The sequence below is a fragment of the Canis lupus genome, chromosome X, assembly GCF_011100685.1.
Source record: "Canis lupus familiaris isolate Mischka breed German Shepherd chromosome X, alternate assembly UU_Cfam_GSD_1.0, whole genome shotgun sequence".
Taxonomy (NCBI): Eukaryota; Metazoa; Chordata; class Mammalia; order Carnivora; family Canidae; genus Canis; species Canis lupus.
This window is the reverse complement of record NC_049260.1, coordinates 4128567-4150138: the sequence shown is the minus strand read 5'-3', so window position 1 is coordinate 4150138 and position 21572 is coordinate 4128567. Positions and strand designations below refer to the sequence as shown.

General features: G+C 41.1%; 1 long non-coding RNA gene across 7 annotated transcripts in view; it reads right to left on the bottom strand.

Moving 5' to 3' along the window:
* LOC102152065 overlaps window positions 1–15191 on the bottom strand; it is a 50863-nt gene extending 35672 nt beyond the window's left edge. For 3 of the 7 annotated variants that reach the window (XR_005386086.1, XR_005386089.1, XR_005386088.1), the window contains exons 1-3: window positions 13419–15191; window positions 3566–3759; window positions 1153–1314 (exon numbers count right to left, since the gene is read on the bottom strand). This is a non-coding gene — a long non-coding RNA (uncharacterized LOC102152065). The remainder of the gene's footprint in view (window positions 1–1152; window positions 1315–3565; window positions 3760–13418) is intronic. The other 4 variants (XR_005386087.1, XR_005386090.1, XR_005386091.1 and 1 more) reach the window with 4 other exon arrangements.
* Between the last annotated feature and the right edge of the window lie 6381 nt (window positions 15192–21572).

The following is a 21572-nucleotide window of genomic DNA, read 5'->3' as shown; positions in this document are numbered from 1 at the left end:
CAGAATCATTAATTGATTTTCCTTATTGTATTCGAATTAGAGTACATTTAAAAATGTTTTATTAATTGCCAGCATACTCCAGGCTCCTTGGCAGTAGCTTTCCACTCTGTAGAAGCTTGTTGCTTGTTTTTGTATTATTTATGAAGGGTATGTTTATTCTTTCTTAGCATAAAGAATACTTCTTCCAAGTGCTGGATTGCTCTCAGGAATAATGATGATGTGTTGATACAGAGAAGTGGAGCAATGTTTAGGCTCCTGCATCTGTCCTTGCGTCTTCCACTCACTAACTGAATTGACTTGGAAACTTGATGTAAATCCCGTGTGTCACTTTTCTCGTTTATAAAATGAGAATGGGAACCACAGCGTCTCCTTCATAGGGTTGCTGTGAAGATTTAGGAGATTCACAGAATCACTCTTGGCCCCTTGTCAATGTTCAATACTTGTGAGTTATTTTGATGGTTAAGCCTTGGTTCTTAGCTGGTTTGTTTATTCATGAAATGATTACTTAGCACTTCCCATGTGCTAGAGACAGTGCTGGTTTCTTGCAAATATAGAGATAATGACAAGGGAGCTTCAGTGAGCTTCACACGTGAAGGGGAGACACCATAACCTCCGCTCGATATTGTGGTTATGGCTGAAGTAAATTCGAGAAATGCTAGTATCAAAGTAAGGAGTTCACAGTTAAGGTTGAGAAAGATAAGGCTTCACAGAGGAGTTGCTTTTGTTTTTTTGAAGGGGGGGATTTTCTTTTCTAATTGTATGATTTCCCTGCCATGAAAGTTTAACACCATAGTTGCATTGTACATCTATTATGTACTGCGTGAATATTTGTGCTTTATACATAGGAACACTAAGATTTCTTGCTCCCCAAGATTCGATCTTTGTCCCTTAGGGGTTCTGTTGTCTCCATTGACAGTGCATGGTATAGCAAGAAATAGCACCATTGATTGGGCAGAGGAGATTTGCAAAAGACAAGTAAGAGTGTATTCCCATGATCATACTGGCTGAAGCATCTTACATATTCCTGAATGACACAATCCACACACTTCCCCATATCAACATCTACATACAGTTGTGTTTACATCTACATATCCCTTGTGTATGCCGATGCTGGTTAGGTGTGTGCTTAGGTTATTATACTTTAAAACATACCTACTTCTAATTAGCAAGGGGAATTTCCATTATTCTTAACGTATCCTTTTTAGTGATTTTTCACAAAATTCAGAGTAGAGAAAAGAGCGTATAATCCTCCAAATATTATTTTATATCAATGCTTACTGAGTGGACAAATCTTGTAGTTCATAGGTCACAAAGCTGGAGAGGCAACATGTAAAAAAAAAAAAAAAACTCATTAAAATCTGTTTTCCCATCATTTTTGTAGGATATATGGCCATAGTAGAAAAGTATTAATGAGAAACAAAAAAGTCAACTGTGATGCTACCACCATGGAAGCATCATTGTAAATGTCTGAATACACAAGTGTTCTGGCGGTAAGAAATATACACAGAGGGCAGCCCTGGTGGCTCAGCGGTTTAGCGCCTCCTTCAGGCCAGGGCGTGATCCTGGAGACCTGGGATCGAGTCCCACGTTGATCGGCTCCCTGCATGGAGCCTGCTTCTCCTTCTGCCTGTGTCTCTGCCTCTCTCTGTGTGTCTCTCATGAATAAATAAATAAATAAAATCTTTTTTAAAAAAAGAAATATACACAGAGCTAAGTGTCAAAAAAGAGGATGAAGATCTCCAAGACAGTAAGAGATACCCAGCTGTGTAGTCTAGAATTTAATCTTATTCAAAAAAAGGGATCTGGTCTTTGCCCATTAGCTTCTGGAAGTGACTCCTGAGCCCTTGGAATGTCCTGCCTGAGAAGGGTATCTTTTTTTTACCCCTGGGGCTCTGGGTCACTTGGTTGTGTAACACTGTGATTTAGGGTAGGGGTGCTGACCATGCTAGAAAACCTAATGGAATGACAGAGGGTAGAGGCTTTGGGGTATACAGTATCAGCTTGTCTTCCTGAGTGGCTGGAGACTAAGGTCAGCCACATGGTTAGCCTATTGTTTTTACATGATGGAGCCCCCATAAAAACTCTGGACACCAAGTCTCAGGCAAGCATTCCTACTTGGCAATACCCCTGTGTGTAGTCACTCATCAGTGCTGGGAATGTAATACTGCCCATGTGTCTTCAGGGAGAGGATACCTGGAAGCTCTGCATTTGCAGTTTTCCCTTTGCATCTCTACCTGCCTTCTCCCTTTGCTGATTTCCATGTGTACCCTTTCCCTGTGGTAAACCATAACTGTGAGGAAAACAACTTTCTGTGCTATCTGTGAGTCCTTCTATAGAATTACTGAACCTGAAGGTGGTCTGGGGAAACCTCCCAGAGCTTGCTATTAGCATCAGAAGTGATAACCATCTTGATGACTGCTCCCTCTGCCTTGGTGGTTGGCTAACTTCTGCATGGGCTTGTAGTCAAATGGAACAGGAGGCCACAGGATGGGGTCAAAGTCAGGAGGTGAGATGTGGTGAGCAGGATATAATGCATGGGTCCAGCCAAGAAGCCAGAGACCATTCCTGGGAGTTTCCTAGCATAAGGACTGTTATTCAGGGCTGGAACTTATTTCCTCTCCATGGCATGGTGCATGGATGGGTAACTCTTTAAAAGGCTGGATGAAGGGGAGTAAAGACCTCCATGTGGTGCTAGTGAATGCTAGGAACAGCACACTCAGTACAACAGAGAAGATGTCATTGTGGGCATCATAGTCAGTGGGAGCTTCCTGGAGGAGGTGGGCTTTAGCTTGGAGGATGAATGATATTTGGCAAAGTCATTTGGAGAGTCGGCTGCAGGAGTGAACGTCCCAGGCACTGATGTTTAGGAAATGCTTATAGTACAGGGCATAGACCTTTCTTTGTTGGGGGATGGGTGGGATTGGACCCATGTAGTAGAGTGACAAAGTCAAATTTGAAAAGTTTGTGGGTGATCTTGAACCTCTGGGTAAAGAATCTGGGTTCTCTTATACCTGTTTTATTACTTACTGCCTTTAACTATGGCCTTGGGAAAATTAGCTTCTTCATTTGAAAAAACAGTCTGTTAATATTTAATTTAGAGAACTCTTGTGAAATGTAAGTAGGAAATATATATAAAATATTTATTACTTTCCCTCACACCGTGGAGATGCTCAAAATATGGGTTTCCTTTTATCCCAACCAAGAATAGCCTGCAGGTTTAAGCAGGAGAGTTCTATGAGAGATATGGTATGTAAGATTTTTTTTTTTCTTCTGGAAGAAAACAACAAAGATGAAATTGAATTAGAAATAAATTGAAAACAGAGAAAAGGAATAAATAAATAAATAAATAAATAAATAAATAAATAAATAAATAAATCTTTAGATATTCTGGAAATTGATACTTAAAAAAAAAAAAATCCCCTGGTCACACAACACAAGAAATGATGAACAGTAGAGAAACTCAACAGATGCTGTCTTTACCAAGTGACCCTGGTTAACATCATTAGTGATGAGTCATATGGAAATCATGGACTTCTGATAGGACATGATGAGAAGGGCATCTCACCTCTGAGGACTTCTTTCCCAGAACACGTATGTGCAGTTTAATCATTAGAAAGCATCAGACAAACCCAGGTTGAAGGATATTCTTAAAAAAATCTCTAATCATCAAGGTCATAAAAAGCACGGAAATTCTCAGAAATTGTCATGGTGCAGAGGAGACTAGGAGGCTAAATGCAGTGTAGTATCCTGGATGCGATCCTGGAACAGAGAAATCTCGTTTTTGGAAAAACTGGAGAAATCCTCATAAAGTCTATAAATATAGTTAATAGTAGTGTCCCAAGTTGGCTGCATAGTTTGGGCAAGCAGGCCATGGTCATGTAATATGTTAACATTAGGAGAAGCTAGGTAGAGTGTGTGAGAAATCTCCATGCTATCTTTATAACTTTTCTGTAAATCCAAAATATTTCCAAAATAAAAAACAAGATAAAAAGTGTTAAGTAAAGGAAAATTACTCCTGATTTGCTGTAGGCTGTACAAAGCAATTTACTGCCAAGTAAAGCACTCTAATCAAGAGCTCCAGTATCTGAAGGCAGGAGAAGATGGACATGGCAGGTCAAGAAGAAAGAGAATTTGCCCTTCCTCTGCCTTTTCATTCCATTCAAACCCCCAGTGATTGGATGAGGCCCACACACATTGCTGAATGTGGATCTTCTTTACTCAGGATACTGATTCAAATGCTCATTTCTTGCAGAAACATCCTCAAAGACACACCAAGAAGCAACATTTTATCAGCTATCTGAGCATCCCTTAGACTGGTTAATTTGACATAGAACTGTCACATCAGTGTCTAAGAGAAACTAAATGATTTCTAAATAGCCACTTAAAGGGGAGCAGCACTCTTTGGTTTTGTGGAGCATGGAGTTTGATAGGGCATATGGGTTTAATGCCGTGTGGCCTGGCTTCAATGAGGGGGATGAAGATCATTAAAGGAGGAAAGAGACAAGAGAGGAGAATAGGAGATGGAAATTTTTAACAGGCATACAAGGTGACAAAGATCTGGAGGATAAAAAGCTGTGAAATGTGTGAAGTCGGTCCTCCTTTGTCTCACTTATGATATCTTTAATAAAAGTCTACAAAGTAAATTCAAAAAAATTCTTTAGGTGGCTGGATTTCCCATGGAGATTGGTGAGGGAGACAAATTTCTAAATGCCATTTGTATTGTGGGTTGGTAAGGGGGGTACATTCTGGGTTGTTGATAAAGTGCAGTTATCTAGAATGAATGGTCCTTGGTTTATACCTTCCTGTTATATCATGGCATCATGGGTTGACTTCACGTGACACAGCTCTTGACTTCTATGCAGTGAAGAGGGTTGACCTAGGAAACACCAATTTTACCTGCCTCCATCACTACCACAAAATTGGCTAGTGTGCCTATGTTCTTAAATTGTGATTTTTGTCTTGCCTCCTAGCAGGGCATGATGCCACTTAGTTGGTTCAATTTTTGTACCGTCAGGTTCCAGACCTACTAGATTCTAGCACCCTGGAACATCTCTTTCTTTACTGTTTGCTTCACTTCAGGGACATTTCATTCTGTTGTCATTACACAATCTACAATCTGGGATAAAAAAATGAGTATACCCAGAAACATTGCGCAAGTTGGCCATATGATGTGCAAAGTATGGAAAATTCTCATGGGTGTGAAAATATTATTCTTTCCCTCAGCACTGTAAGCCTTCAAATTCAGGCATGGTTCAGGCAGCATTGGTTCACCTGAGAGCTTGTAGGAAATGTAGAATCTCAGGTCCCTTCCCCACCAAGATCTGTGGAATCAGAATCTATAATTTTAACAAGACCCCTAGTGGATTTGTGTGCACATTAATGTTTGAGAAGCTCTGCTCCACCGTATGAAATGTGAAAGCTCAGCTGCCCCTACCAGTGAAGGGAGAAGGAAGCAAAGGAGACCAGAGTTGGTACTTGAGAGCCTGACCCTGGAGTTGAAAAAGCAGATTTCTAACCCCTACTTTCTTTATTTTCTAAGAGCCTCAGAAGAGTTTCATCCTAAGACCAAGATGTCAGTTTAACATAAGGACCTTTATTCAAACAGTGATTGAGAAAGGCGATCCTTTCCTCCCCTTTTCTAAAGCCTGCAAATATCTGTCAGAACCAAAGGATCATTTTTTTTTTTTTAGGTGAGTTCTCTCCTGAATATAAAAATAGTCCATTTGTGTGCTAGGAGAAAGGGCTTTGCTCTGTCGGGGGCCTCCTCATTTGTTTTATCTGCAGTCTCCAGTCATGGAGGTATGGGGGGCTACAAATCGTGTTTGACACTCAATTTTCCTCCTGTTCTTTTTCCTTTCAAAAGGCTGGATGTGAAAGTTAGTGGGTTTAAAAAAAAAAAAAAAAAAAACGTATTGTTGGAAAGCCCGGAGGTGAATGTTGTGGAAAGAGGCTCAATGTGTGTAAAGGACAAATAGAATTGTCTGCATCTCAGCATTGCTCTGTAACTTCAACCATGGTCAAATTAAGAATGATATGGCCCACAATATTCATTCCGTTTAAATGACCTAATATTTTTTAAAGCCCATTTTATGTGGTTACTGCTTGAATTGATAGCCTCAGTGATAAGATATGATAACAATACATGTTCATGTCACTCCCCATCTGTAGCCACTCTACTCTTAAATGTGCCATCTGTGTTTGTTGACTTTGGGCCAAGATTCTACATGCACCTCTTAATATATGTCCTCTTTGCCAAATATCAGATCAGTGCATGTTCATTCTAAACCTAGGAAGTGTCTATGAGCATAAAGAATGCGATGATGTTCTACAATGATCCTACCACTGGAATGACTGATGTTTACATTTTATAGCACAACCTTCCATATTGCCTTCATTATAGCAAGACCTGGAGAATATCCTTCCACAACACAGGATCCTTAAATAAAATGTCTTTATGAATTTAAAATACATAGTGTTCTTTGATATCATTGTTACTGACCAGACATGACTTTGTCAATATTACAGCCTTTGTCTCATCTAACTGACATTATTGGGCACTTAACGTATTGTCAGTGTATCTTCATAGATTTTATTTTTTTAAATTTTCATCTTTGTTAATATAGTCTTCTCATGTTCTTTTGACCATTCAGATTTCCTCCTTACATTTTCCCCCCTGACTTTTTAATTAATGTTTCCTAGTTTTTATAGTTTGAAAACAGGTAAAATACAGATACATTCCATTTGAAAGCCCATAAAGAAAAAATGCTAAAATATTTGTTTATAAAGACCCCCCAAAATGAGAAAAGTACAGAAGTATAAATGTAAATTGGAAAACCTATCTCCTCATTTCCAGTTTTCTTGCAAGCTCTTCCTCTGAATTCCCTCTTGATGGGGTAATGACCTCTTGGCTCTATGTTGTACCAGACTTTTTAGTAAGCACATACAATGTAGTATCATCACCTCTAGTATGTTTTTCAAATGATGTGGAATCATCCCAAATATTCTGCTACATGTACATATTAGATATCCTCTCTTCAGTGCACGCAGATGGGGCTACACTATGGTAATCACATTTACATGCCCCTGGACATTGAAGCCCTTGGACACATATGCACACCTGTGTGCATCTCAGTGTTGGAAGCACCCAAACAGCTCTTGGGAAGTGCCGGGAGTCTTCCACAATCTATCACTTTGTGTGCTCAGAGGAGGTGACCAGCTGAATACAGGCAGGGAAGTTGTGTGTCTGGGACATATTTCTGCTGTGAAGAACAGAAGCCCCCTTTCTGACCTAGATCCAAAAGGCAGCATTGCCATCTGCTTTCCTCTTTTGATGGAGCATGTCCGGCTTTGAGTGGGCACTGTATGCACCATCTCTTCTGAATTCTAGAGGCAGTGACAATTCTGTGGATGGGAGCTACTTTGCCAAGACTCTTCAGATCACCTAATTTCACATTCCTAGAAAGGTGAGAAGGTAGCACCAGCAGAACTGGCATGGGGCCATAGTCAATGGTGGTAAAAAAACAATGGAGATGAGTTTCAGAAGACTCACTAAAGAATCACTGTGAAAGGATCACTCCAGTTAGAGAAGCAAAATCCAGAATTCTCTGTGGCCACCCTTTGCCCAAGACGTGGTAGGTTCCACATCTCCGTTAAAGCAACATAATCAACAGAGAGAAGTAAAACTTTCTGGAGAGTACTGTTAGCTTTGGACTCCTTTCTTCTTCTTCTTCTTTTCCTCACCTGTGTTCATTTTGAATTGTGCAGCCATAGCCTTAGGTCATAAAACCTTGAATGGCAGAGAATGGATGTGTTTAACTGTTTTATTGAGGGAGAATAAAATATTCATGTTTGCCTCAAGTGTCAGTGTGTTTGATGCTTTGTGAAGTGTTGAAAATGTGGTACCATTTAAGAGAGCTTAAGACTCCTGTGGAAAGGCAGTTTATCTTTACTAGTAAAGTGCCAACATCCTACGTTGGAGTCCTAGATCTTGTGAGTGGAGATAACAAGTACCCATTGAATATTTCTGGCACTAATAAAAACATGGTTTTCCAGAGTGCCAAGGTTTTATTCCCCACCCATCTCTCTGAATACCTAATATTCAGAGCATATTCAAAGCAGGTGGGAGCCTGACATGGGACATGGGAATATTGCCTGCTTTCTCAGCTCCTTACACTGGATAAAGTCTTGGCGTAAAATTTTCATTCGATCCCAAGTCTGCGAACAACAACAACGAAAACCCAAATAACAAAAATCTGGGATAATAAATGAAACAGTTTTGCCTAAGGCTGAAATATATCTTTGAGTCACAGCTCCCTGGGTAGAAAGACTTTCTGCTGAGATGAAAGAAACTTTTAAAATATTTTAGATATTAAAGTAATTGCTGAAATGATAATTGGCAAAGGAAGAAATGTTCTATTATTCTATTAAATATTTTAGAAGTGCTAGTGATTAAGACTCTGGAGATGTGTAGGTGGTAGCACAATTTTGAAATATATATATGAAAGCCTTGAAATGTATGTGCAGTAAAAAGCCACTCATAGCGCCCAGCATATGGTAAGAGTTAAATTATTCAATAAATAGTACATAAGAGTAGATAGTAAGCCACCTTGTAGGGACTTTTTGGTACACAGAGATAAATGTGAACACGTAATTACTGAAGGATGTGGATGAGGTGTTTATGTGTATTACAGTCAAGCCTTGAACAATGTGGGGGTTCAGGGGGCCAACCCCCCACACAGTTGAAAATCCACATATAACTTTCACTCCCCCCAAAACTTAACTACTTAGCCTACCATTGACCAGAGGCCTTACCGACCACATAAACAATTAACCCATAGTGTATATATGCATTATATACTATATTCCTACAATAACTAGAGAAAAGAAAATGTGATCAAGAAGAGCATAAGGAAGAAAAAAAAATCATAAGAAAGAGAAAATAGGTTTATAGGACTGTACCTTATTTTTTGGGGAAAAAACAACACACGTAACCCGTGCCATTTAAATGTGTGCTGGTCATGGGTCAGCTGTAGTTTTCTTTGGCTGCTAGGACACAGTGCTACAAACTGGTGGCTTACCATGACAGAAATGTATTCTCTCTTAGGTCAGGAAACCAAAGTCCAAAAGCCAACGTGTCAGCAGGGATATGTTCCCTCTGGAGAGCCTAACAAATAACTCTTACTTGCCTCTTCTAGCTTCCAGTGGCACCATTCTTGGCTCAGCATCACTTGTTTCTCTGCCTCCCTCTCCCCATGGCCTTTCCCCCTGTGCATCTCTATATCCTCTCTCCTTATAAGGATTTGGGGCCCACCTTAAATTCAGGATGATGAAACTAATTACATCTGCAAAGACCTTCCTTCCCAGTAAGGTCACATTCTGAGATTCTGAGTAGACATCAGTTTTTAGGGAACACTATTCATCCTTTGGGTATCTGGGGTGGGGGGGATAAGAATATGCCATCCCAAAATATGCCACTCTAGCCTAAGGTTATTTCGAGTTGAAGCCAATTAAGAAGCACGAAATGCAGAAAGAGCTCTGTGCCCTCCCACTATCTGCCCCAAAGCAGGGCATGCATTTGCCTTCATGAAGAAAGTATTTCCCTTCCTCTCCCCTATACCAGGAGGAAAACAGCCCTTATCATAGGAGATCACCATACAAATCTTACTAAAATAATCCTTATCTTTCATTAGTTCCTCCCGAATATTTACCCTCCCACAATTTACTACCCCTTGAAGCCCAAACACCTTTGCCTTTTCTTGTCACTTATATACAGTTCATGGTGCTTTGTTAAAATGGCATGTAAGCTCCTTAGTCTAACTCCTTCTTTAGGTTCTTCTTTAAAAAACAAAACATAACTTTAAAAAAAAAATTATTTGACAGAGAGTACATACAAGCAGGGGTATCAGCAGAGGCAGACAGAGAAGCCTGACATGGGACTGGATCCCAGGACCTGAGGATCATGACCTGAACTGAAGTCAGATGCTTAGCCGACTGAGTCACCCAGGTGCCTGTCTTTAGGCTCTTTTGTATGAAGGACTTCATATGCACAAATAAAAAATTTATACTGTTAATCTGTCTTTTATCAATTTAATTCACAGGCCTCATTACTATAACCTAAGAGGGAGGAGGAAAATTTTTTTCTCCCCTGCATATCCAAGGAAGCTGAACTGTCTCCTCAATTTCTCCCTAAAAATATAAACACAGAACACAGTGTCTGGAATGTGAATATTCTATATTACTTTTCACCCCAAACCCTAACAGATCACGCCAAAGACATGCATCCCACTCTTGTAGCTCAGCCCAGACGAGATCTTGAGTAGGAACTAAAGCAACTTGCATAGTTTTTTGTTTTTTTCCCCTTCAATCCCACACTTAGACTTGGATAGTTCCCAATAATGGGAAAGAAAGACCTTCTTTTGTGGAGAGGAGAATTGACCTCAGAGTCTACAACAGTCAGGTCAACAGCTTCTTCACTGGAGGCTGGTACAGACAGCTTTGGGTGGATTGGGCATTGGTGACAGTGACAAATAGGCTTCCTTACCAGGGCAGCCAAGTGAGAGAGAGAGAATCCAAAAGAGTGGGACCTCTTGCCACCCCAACTTTGAGGAAGGGGGAATTGAGGGAGGAATGCTTTCTCTGGAAGAACGCTCCCCACAACCAAAAAGGAAATTATTCCTCTGTGGTATGACACTGAATGTCAGACTCTAGAGAAAAAAAGTTAACAAAATGATTGATCATTTCAGATAGACTTCTTCAAGTTTGCTCACTCAGGACTAGCAGACCACTTTGTCCAACCCCCACTACCCACAAGATAATTCTCTGATGGGTCCTAGATTGAGAATTTGCTATTTTAAGGTTTTAGTAAACTAGAGCCTGTGGTTATCCTCAGCTTTTGGCTGATAAATAACAATTTCTTCTATCTTGCCTGTAATTCAGTTATTGTAAATATGACACTTTGGTCCGCTAATTCCCACCAACACCCATAATTGCCTTAATAACTCTGTCCTTATAGCATGAAAACAGCCACAGACAATATGTAAGCCAATGGGTGAGGCTGAGTGCCAATAAAACTTTATTTACAAAACCAGCCAGAAGGCCAGATTTGACCCATGGGCCATAAGGGTGTCAATCACCACTATAAACCATGAATCAAGCTGAGCCCTGGAGAGGACTGAAAAGGCCTTTTATCATAGAAGGAAGGAGAGGCTAAAGGTTAGAGGCCTAAGATTCCAGCTCGGTGTTGTCACATTATTCCAGAATGGCTTTTATCTCTTGATTGCAGTGAACACAACCACGCAGAAGCAAGAGCTAATCCAACGTCAGTGATCCCAAATGTAGAGATAACAGTGTGCAAATCTTTGCGTTTTGAAAAGATCTTCATGTGGCTCCTCTAACAGCTATCTAGAATTCTTGAGTTCTTTTCATGAAATAGGATCTCCAACTTCTAACAATAAATGTATCTCCAAGTATCGGGAAATTTATATTACAATATAAGGTTATTTCCTCTAATGCTGTGACTTCTGTGACACCTCTAAGGAAACCTTTCACAGTCACACATTTCCCCCCACACTTTGGCAAGACTGTCAATAAGGATAAAAATGTATCTTGTCTCCGCAACAGAAGGAAGATGGCGGCCAAGTAGGAGGACCCTAGGCTCCTCTCATCCCATGAACACAACTAAGTAGCTATCAAATCATCCTAAATACCCCTAGGAGTCGACCTGAGGACTAACAGAACAAACTCCACAACTAAAGGGGGAGAAGAAGCACCATCAAAGAAGCCATGAGCTTTGCTTGGGGGGGGGGGAGTCTCCTTTGGGAAATCTTGCCACCTCAACATTTCATAAGGAGGAAAAGCTATAAAATCATGTGCAGCTACATCCATGATAAATCGTGTTCAACCCAGAGAGAATAAATACAAATGAGGCACATTTTTTCTCACTTCCACACTTTAAATGGACTGACTTATAATAACACTGTAAGAAGATAATTTTTTTAATAGATTTGAGTCTATGGAGGGTAAAAAAAAAAAGATTTCTCAAAATAAGTGCTCTATCTTGCTATTTGTAGTCGTATCCAACTGCTGAAGGATTTTTAAAAGCCTGCCCAACTTATAACTGCCAGGTGCAAAGTACAGAACAGGTTACTGAAAACCTTTTTCTTAAATTATATTTTGCCATGCACCCATTAGTGATATGAAATACCCATGATTTGTATATCGCTATCTGGACCTATATAAAAGCAAATAGAAGTTTTCTTAAAGTTCAACAGCATAATAAATTAATGATGAATTAGAAAAAAAATCTGTGTCATCTTGGGAGAAAAGAAATTGGATTCCCTCCATTTCCTTAAGTGTAAAAGATTTCACCAGATTTCTCAGAGTGAGAGATGGAACCTAGAGATAAAAAGTCACGGTCCACATAAATCAAAAGAACCAAAAAGCTGAGAGCAAGTTTGCAAAAAAAGATAATTTTAAGCATACATTATAATTGGTCTGCCACAGTACTTACCCATTATCTGCTTTTTTTTTTTTTTTTTTTTTAAGTTATTACCAATTTTCTGGGACATAATGGATAATTGTGCTTAGGAATTTGAAAGTAAAATGTGACATTTACATAAAGGTTTCCTGCTCCCCTTTGCTCTTCTTAGTTTTGGCGAGGATTGGTCTTGCAAAAAAAGAAAGAAAGAAAGAAAAAGTTGCTTTGTGAAGGTGCTTCTTAAATTGACATAATTCGTGTGACCTTTGACCTGAAACAGTAGCTTGCTCCGCTTTATAAGGTCTGATCTGTGCTTTAATCCCTCCCTGGGAACAAATGCTTGACTCTGCAAGGATGAAAGCACGGCGGTTACCAAGGACGGCGGAGGAGATATACACTTTCAGGAAGGTGGCAGAAAAGGGAAAAAAAAAATCTGTGTATGTCCACCTGCACAGACCAGGAACTGCAGAAGCACATGCCTCCCCTGTGTAACCTTGGAGGAGAGGCCCTCCTGGCAAGTGCCGCCCATCATCCATCAGCCGCTGGATTGCAAGGGATGAGGGAGCCCAGGTAAGCATGCCTTGACCTGTCCGGTATGAAATCATCCGCCTGCCTGGAAGGCTCCAGTCTGTGACCACAAAACTGAGTTAATAAGCAGGAGCCACGCTGAGGCGCCAAGACAGGCCCGGTTCCGGAAGTTTTAGGTACTTGTGTGTGGCGTGCCCGTAAACACATGCACACACATACATTTATTTATAAACGTATATTTAATTAAAGAAGAGGCTGCTCGCATAAGGTGTTCACAGAGGTAAGTGATGAGCTAAGTTTTACTAATTTAAAAGCTTTGGGGGCATGAACCTGCAGAAGAGTTGAGTATGTGAAGCTAGCATTTTAAACATTAAACATGTTTTTTTATACAGCAAGAAATTTTGAGCCTACTCACCACAGCGGAGGCTCCAGGAAGGGTAGGAGAGGACTGTAGAGGAGAATGATTTATCCTGTTTATCTCGGGGTGAGTCCTCGGGGTACAGGCTGGGTCCTGTCCACTGCACCACAGGTCCTCGAAATCTTTTGCCTCCAGCAGAGCTTCTTTGCATTTCAAGGTCCCCACGCAGAAGAGCTGCCTCTCCTAAATTTTCTGATTTACAGTGACTTGCTCAGTAGCAATTAGGAACAGAAACAGAAATAGCAAAAGCCATTACTTTATCGGCTCTATACACTTCCATCCTGTGGCGTATAACAAATCTACCTAATTATGCCCTTTGCGTGAGACATTTTTGCTTTTAAATAGAACACGAGCTCAAGCATGCACGTCCTCAGTTTTTCTCTCTCCTCCTTTCAGGAGCAGGCTTCTCAAGATAGTGGTCCACACTTGCTGTCTGCATGTACTAACTCTCATTCCCTCCAGGGCCGATTTTGGCCTTGCTTCTGGCCCTTTCATCCCCACGCCCCGAACAGTTGTCACGAAGACTCCAAAAATTCCATATCATTGATTGCAATACACCCCCCCCCCCTTTTTTTAAGCTTTGTTTTTATGGGATTTCTTACCAACATGGCCTCTTGGCCATTTCCCCCATGGCACATCACTGTCCTCTCTCATTCTTCCTTAACTTTCCCTGTAACCTTTCCTGGGCTCATCCTCCTCTGCCAGATGGTCATGTGTTAGAGGTGAGCAGGTCTTTTGTCCTGAGCCCTCTCTTGCTCTACCTCTGCCAAGTGTCCTCCCAAGCTATCTTACTCAATCCCACATCTTCCTGGAGAAACGCCTGTTAATGATTCATGTGGGAGAGTAACAAGATGGAACCGTTAACAAAGTGTTTACACCAGACGCTCAATGTACCCAGTCCTCATTACATCCCTAGGAGGTAGATCTTAATATTCTTATTCCCCTTCAACAGATAAGAAAACCAAGGCATATAAAGATTAAGGAACTTGCCCAAGGTCAACATCTCGGGTGTAGCAGAGATAGGATTTAATCCAATCCCTCTGTGCTCTTAAACTTTACACTCGTTACATAATCTCCTGAGTTCCGGATCTGTTTATGCACCTGCCTCTTTGTGTGTTTTCAAGCTCAACACACCTGAAACTAAATAAATAACGTTGGAAACTTGGTCCTTGTTAGGCAATCCATGTGCCTTTGGACGGCACCACCATCTGTCAGAAACCCCAGAGTCATTGCAGTCGTTCCACAGGCATTGGAATCAACACGCATTGACACCTAAGCTTGGCAGGAGGAGACACTGAACCAATCCACAGGTTGTGACTTGCTGCAATAGCACCACAGACCGTCTGAGGAGCTACTATTGAGTTTAGAGCGTGACTCCCATCCTTCAGGTCACAAGACGGCACTGGAGCTGAATGTTGCCGTGAAGTTTCGGGAGAAAAAAAAGACCGTGAAAAACAAGGCCAAGCAAAGTCTAGAGCTGAGACCTTGTCCCAATGGAAAGTTTGAAAGAATAGCCCCCCAATCTCCCACTTTCCACTTCTCCTGGTCAGGTGGACCCACTGTCCTTGCCTCTGTCTCGTTTAGAGTCACAGGTGTCCTGTGGTCGTCGTTGCTCTGTGGCAGACTTGACGTATCTTTTCATCTCTCCATGCCATTTGAACCACCTTTGCTAGCTCCTCTGTACACCCCCGGACAATGGCAAAATTCCCTTTTTAACATTGGGCTGGGGTAGAAGGAAATGGTCAGTAACCAAGCATTCTGGACCACGCAGCTCCATCATGAAAGGATACATAGTGACATCATAGAAAGGAAGGTTGGTGTAGGGCATAAGACAGGAAGATCTGAAGACCGGTGCGGTTTGGCCAAGTGTGATTTTTTTTTTTTTATGTACACCAGTACAAAATACAGTTGCTAGATAAAATATAAGGCACCCATTTAAATGTGAATTTCACATAAATATGGAACATACACCGAAAAAAATTATGTGTTGTTTATCTGACATTCAAATTTAACTGAGTATCCCGTGGTGGTTTTATTTGCCAAGTATGGCAACCTTAGTACAAAGTAATCTGTGTCATATGTGGGCTTCCAGTACCTGATTGTCTGTGCAGTACATGATTGATCCCAGTGGTCAGGAATAAATATGTAATGATAATGTTTCTCTAGGACCATGCTTTTCAAACTGGGGTGCACATATCCCTAGGGTACGAAGGAGTGATGTAGAATTTACAAAGTTCTAGGACAACTATTGTTCAGTTCTTTGAGATGTCCAATATGGGAAGTGGCAAGTAATTTATAGCGCATTTCTGGGGGAGGTATCAATTTTATTGACTGGGAAGTTATTTTTAACACATCTTTTTTGGATGTGCCCGTTTTTGGTCATTTGTAGTTTTAATTTTATGACGCACCCAATATTGGGATATTTGTATCGGATGGAGTGACAAATTTAGTTGAATTAAACAATAATAATAAATGTGAGATACCAAAGAGAATTTTCAAGTCATTATTACACATCCTAAGAATCTCTGCATGTTACAGTCCGGGCACTTAAGTTGGAAAGAGTGAAGAGGATGGTTCCAGCCCAGAGATATCCACAAAGTGAGATGAACAGAGTTGATTTCATATAGATCAGGGGCCCTCTAGGGTTCTAAGCCCTTGGTCCCAGCTACAAGTGTCAGCCCTCACAATTGGTGCTTTATCTGAGTAGGAACATGGGACCATTTTTTTTCCTTCAAGGAGAAGAAGTTGCTTCCCAGTGTCCTCAATGTCATTTACTAAAACACCCTATAAAAAGACAAGGGAGATCTCACTAATTGTTATCATCCCACTGACCACAGTAATTTTTAGTGACTTTCAGAGTTAGAAGCACTACAAAGAATCATTTTCCTAATATCCATTAGTGATTGTTGCTAAGACCATTGGGTGGTGGTGGGAAGGTGGTGGCGGGGAAACAAACACAGTATGGTACCAAGTTACTAAAAGAAATAGAACGATTTTAGTGATGTTGGTGAGATTTTGTTCAACCTGCCCTAGACAAGACAAACCAACGAGCAGACTTTCCTATCTCCTCAATCAATGGTAAAATGAAGTTATTCTATACGAAGCACAGAAATGCTGTTGGAATAATTCAGAGTTCATTCTTGGTAGCAACAAATGGATGATAAAATGGGTTTTGTTAAAGTATAGAGAGCACTTAAGGAAGGGCAGATATAGATATCTTGCATTTGCAATAATTGTTTGTGGACTAAAGAACAGGATGGCATTAATTAAACTGAATTAGTGCTGAGCTGCCTCCTTGTTCCCTTTCAAAGCCTTTGTGTTACATTCCGTTTTCTTGGAATTAGAATCATTTTTTTTTTTAAAGGAGAACAGTGTCTTCCAAGAAAAGATCTCGCTTTTCAGACCTGTAATTTAAGTTTTGCTTTTCCCATTTGACTGTGCCCATAATTCTTGCTTCCTTTGTGTTTTCTATTGTGTGTTTATTCAGTGATATCTTTAGACACTAATTCCATAGCACACTACTGTCTGTTAGCAGAAGGCTGAGAGGCAGACACAGACACAGGTGCAGAGTTTCTTTGAAGGATTCGTCTGGCCAGGCTCTTCAAAGAGCATTTCCTTTGTCATAAAACATGACATGATCTTGGTAAAGAGCGTGGTGTACCAGGACAGATCCAACCAGAAACTTCTGTATGTGGGAATCCACTGATCTGGCTCCTGCGTCCTTGCTCCCTGACGCCGATATCTTTGGCTCACAGATCAAACCCTGTCACCCGACCTGTTCACAGACACACGACTGAATGGGGTGCCACAATTACCTGTTGCTTAAACAGGATTTGAAGAGGAGAGACACAAATGAAGAACTTTAATACTTGGCTTGTGGCAGATCAACATGGGAGAGAAAGAGAAAAAAATCCAGAGTTCAGAAAGATAAGAAAAGTGAATCAGCCGGTTACCAGCATATTTTCAACTAAGCGTTTGAGTCACATTATTTAGATATTGGATCTCAAAGACTGAGTTGATTTCTTTTTATGAAAAAAATAATTTTTAATTGAAATCATAAGCAGAAATGTGTCCCTTTAAAGCAGAATATAAAGGAAATTAAAGTAGAAGGTACAAGAGGCTTTTTCCTTTGTTTGTTTACTCATTTTGTTTTATCAAGACAAGTTGTGCATCATGTTTGTACTTGGGCATCATAATATTTACCAGTTGGTCTCAAGTGCCAATGTATCACACAGCTCCTCCTTCCTGGAACATTCCGGTACCTGAGAAGTACATAACCAAATCTGTCCCCAGGGCAAATGCTCATAATGCCCAAATGCTTACAGAGAAGAACAGATCTGTTAGAACATATTTAATAGCTATAGTTTATATTGACATGATACTTTTGTGTTTTTTTTTTTTTTTTTTTTTTGAAGAAAAATGCAAGTAGCTCCAAAAGGCCAATAATTCAGACAGTGGTCTCTGGGAACTCCAGAGACTATTGCTATTCCTCTTATGCAGCTGCCCTCAACTATTTCAACTCTTTGTACTTGTATTCAGCATTCACTCAACAAACGATTGTCACACAATTCCCTGGCTTGGGGATTGCAGTCATCAACAAAAGATAGAAATCTATGCCACTGTGAGACTAATGTGAGAGATGGTCATAGGGACGATGATAAATACATAAAAAAAAGCAGTGTGTGGGATGGAGATGACATTTCAAAGAGCACAAATAAACTATTAAGCATCAGGGCTCTGGTTGAAATGTTAGAAGGGATTCCTGAGATGGGGAATTTGCAGGTGCCCAAAGGAAGTGAAAGAATAAATCACAAGGCTGCTGGGGTGAGAGCAGCTCTGGAAGAAACAGAAGCAGGTGGAAAGGCTCTATGGAGGTAGAGCGAGTTTGGAGGCCAAAGAAAGAGAAAGGAAGTTGAAACACAAAAAAGAGTGTGTCTGTGGCAGAGTACACATCCAGGAAGTCATGAGGGATGAGATGGTGCATGGCATGGAGAGGCACCGTAATAAGGCCAGTGACTTTGAGCTTGAGTAGATACGGAGCCGGATGATGTGGAAGGTGTTTGCCGAGATGGCTGGCGTTGTGTCCTAACACTTTAGTAGACCAAAGTGATGGTGGGGGCGGTTGACACAGAGGAAGCAGCAGGGAGACCATACAAGAGATGCTTGCAGCAACCCAAGGGCGAGATAACGATGTCAGAACATTGGTGAGAAGTCATGCGATTCTGGATGTCTCTTGGTGGATTTCTCAGCAGACCAGATGAGGGCTGAAGGAGAAAGTGGGGGCCTGAGGGTAGCAGGCACATTTGTGGCTGGGCAGTTATAAGACCCGAACAGTGTGGACCTTAGCAGAAGGCTGTAGGAGTGGCTGGTTTGAGGGTGACAACAAGATCTTGGTTTTGGATGTGCATTGACTTAGCTATCAGAGCTCTAAGTGAAGATGTCATACAGCGATGATCGTATATTTCTGGAATTGAGGGGAAAGGTTTTCAAATTTGGGAGTCATCATTGTACAAGTGGTATTTAAAACCATGAGCCTCAATGAGTTGCGTAGGAGTAAATGTAGAGAGAGGGAGACAGGAGGCACAAGGATTGAGTGCTGGGCACTCTTCCCAAGAGAGATAGGAGGTAAGAGAGACAGGAAGAACCAAGAAAGCAGACACAGAAGGACCATCCAGAAATCCAGGAGGGAAAAGAGAGAGAGGACAAAAAAAAAAAGTCCTTCTAGGGGTGTGAGAAATAACCAAGGCCTCACAGCATGGCGGTTTTGAGTAGTGATGCTGATGGAGTGACTGGGGAGCATCCAGGACAAAATGGTAGAAAAGAAGCTGGAAACATGATTGTAGACCATTCTTTCAAGGAATTGTGTGATTAGGAATGCAGAACCATGTGGTCTTAGCACCAGGTTGGGAGAAAGCTCAAGTGGGGGTTTGCTCCTGTTGTTGAAGATGAGACAAATGATAAGCCCATTTGTTTGCTGATGAGAATGGGGAATGGGTTGTGTAGGGAGAATGGGCTACTGCAGGAGGCAGAGGGGACTTTGTTGGAGCAGAGGCAGGGAGAACTGCTGGGAACCCATGCCCAGCCTCTTCCTAAATGTTCCACTTCCCTCAGCTGACTAGTAAGCCATATTGTGATCTCAGAGTGTGGGTGGGGATGGAGATGGAGATTTAAGGAGCCAGTAAGAAAGACTCACTGAGGAGATCAGGAAATGACAGAGGTATAGAGAAATGTAGCATGCTTACCTGCCTGCATGGAAGACTTCTTGGGATTTCCAGTCTCCATTTAGATGAAGCATCCAGCATGATCTGGATTCGTTTTTGCTAGCCACATCCAGCTGGGTATGTTCAAAGATGGAGTAGGTGAATAGTGGGCTCCTCTGACAGGAGCTCAAGAAAGTGAGGAGGAGGAGGAGGAGGTGAGAGAATTAAGGGAACGTACAAAGGATGTTATTATGTTTGACCACAAAATTAGGGTATAAAACAGGGAAAATGAGGTTCAAGAAAGCCGTGAGGAATCATTAAAAATAGTAGGATCAATGGATGGAAGGTTCTGTGTGGATGCATAATTGTAAGCTTTGGGGAAGAGGGAGGCTGTAGGAAAAATAGGACAAAGCAGTCTAGGGTGGGATAACTGACATTTGTAAAGAGGCACTTTTGATATGTGCAAGATAAAGGGTATGGCCAGAGGAGGGAACGGCCGAGATTTGTATAGGACAGGACCACTGGGGGATCCACCGAGAATCCCAGAGTTGATATGAAGTTGCATTTAAGCTGAAAATATTTCAGATTCAATAGATGCAGAAAGAAGGTCCATTTTTATGAGCCTTTTCTTCTAAATTTTCTTTTGGATTTGAAGGTTCTTCCCTTGTAATTCTATGCAGCAGAATTAATGAAGGCACCAAGTGAAAACCAAACGGGTAGCAATGCAAGAGAATTCAAGAGAAGCATCAATTGGCTTCTGAATTTCAATGAGAAATGTATCCTCGCATTACAATTTTCTACTTCCATTGGCAGGAGAGGGTGCAGGGGAAGAAGGAGACTTTCTGAAGGTCAGGAATGGCATCGGTCATGTACATTTCAGCATTTCAAAGAAAAGCTCAAGATAAAAGATTTGCACTTCCAGCTGCAATGAATTTCATCTTCCATACTCTAGGACTCTGCATGTCCATTGACTTGGAGGGAATCAGAATTGGTTTCTGTGACACTGGCTTACAAATGCCAATGTCACTGGAGGCTCGTTGCTTTTACTGCAGATGAAGGGATCACAATATTCCTAGTACTGTTTTATCTTAGCTATTGAGATTTCCTGATTCAGGATGAGTTTATGGACTGCCTCTCTGCAAAGAGCTGTGTGAGGGACCGTGGTTAATCAAAGACAAGTCAAGAGCTGAGTGATAAGGGACTGGTATCTCTGGCATCATCCACAGTTAATGGCTTTTTTTTTTTTTTTGGTTCATTAAAAAGCAAGAAAAGGTTATGGGGGGAAGGTTTAGATCTGATGCTGCTTAGAGGTGAATGACTCAAATGTTATCCAGAGGGCTGTGGTTTTATCTTTAGTGACAATTCCTTGTGAATGCATGTGATGACCACCCAGCAGGATTTCCACTTGGCTTCTGTCTCTTTTCCACCATGGCAGCCAAACTACCCATTGCCTCCCTGTTCTGGGCCTTCCCTTGCTTGCTGTGATTTCAGCCATACATACACTGGTCACAAAGCCAAGGGTTTCCTAGATTTCTTAACACCATCTTTTAGGAGCCAGATCAAGTTCTATTTTGTAATAATCCACATCGAACCACTCATGTAAGTGATAGTTACAGAGGTGATACACACCCAAGTCTGAACCAACAACATGTTAGTTTCGAAGGAATACAGATAAGTTGGAAATCCACAGGCTTGTTTCACTGATACCATCCCTACTTTATTTTTAGAGAATTTCTTCTCAATGATTTCTGTTGTTTTTTAAATTGTTTTGTTTTGGTGGCTATTTGTTTACTAGAGTTTTCAAATCTGCTAATTTGTCTGCAAGATGAAGGAAGTGTTTAATTCAAAATCAAAGTCACAGGGCACCTGCGCAGCTCTGTTGGTTAAACATCTTATTCTTGATCTCAGCTCAGGTCTTGATCTCAGGGTGGTGAGTTCAAGCCCCGTGTTG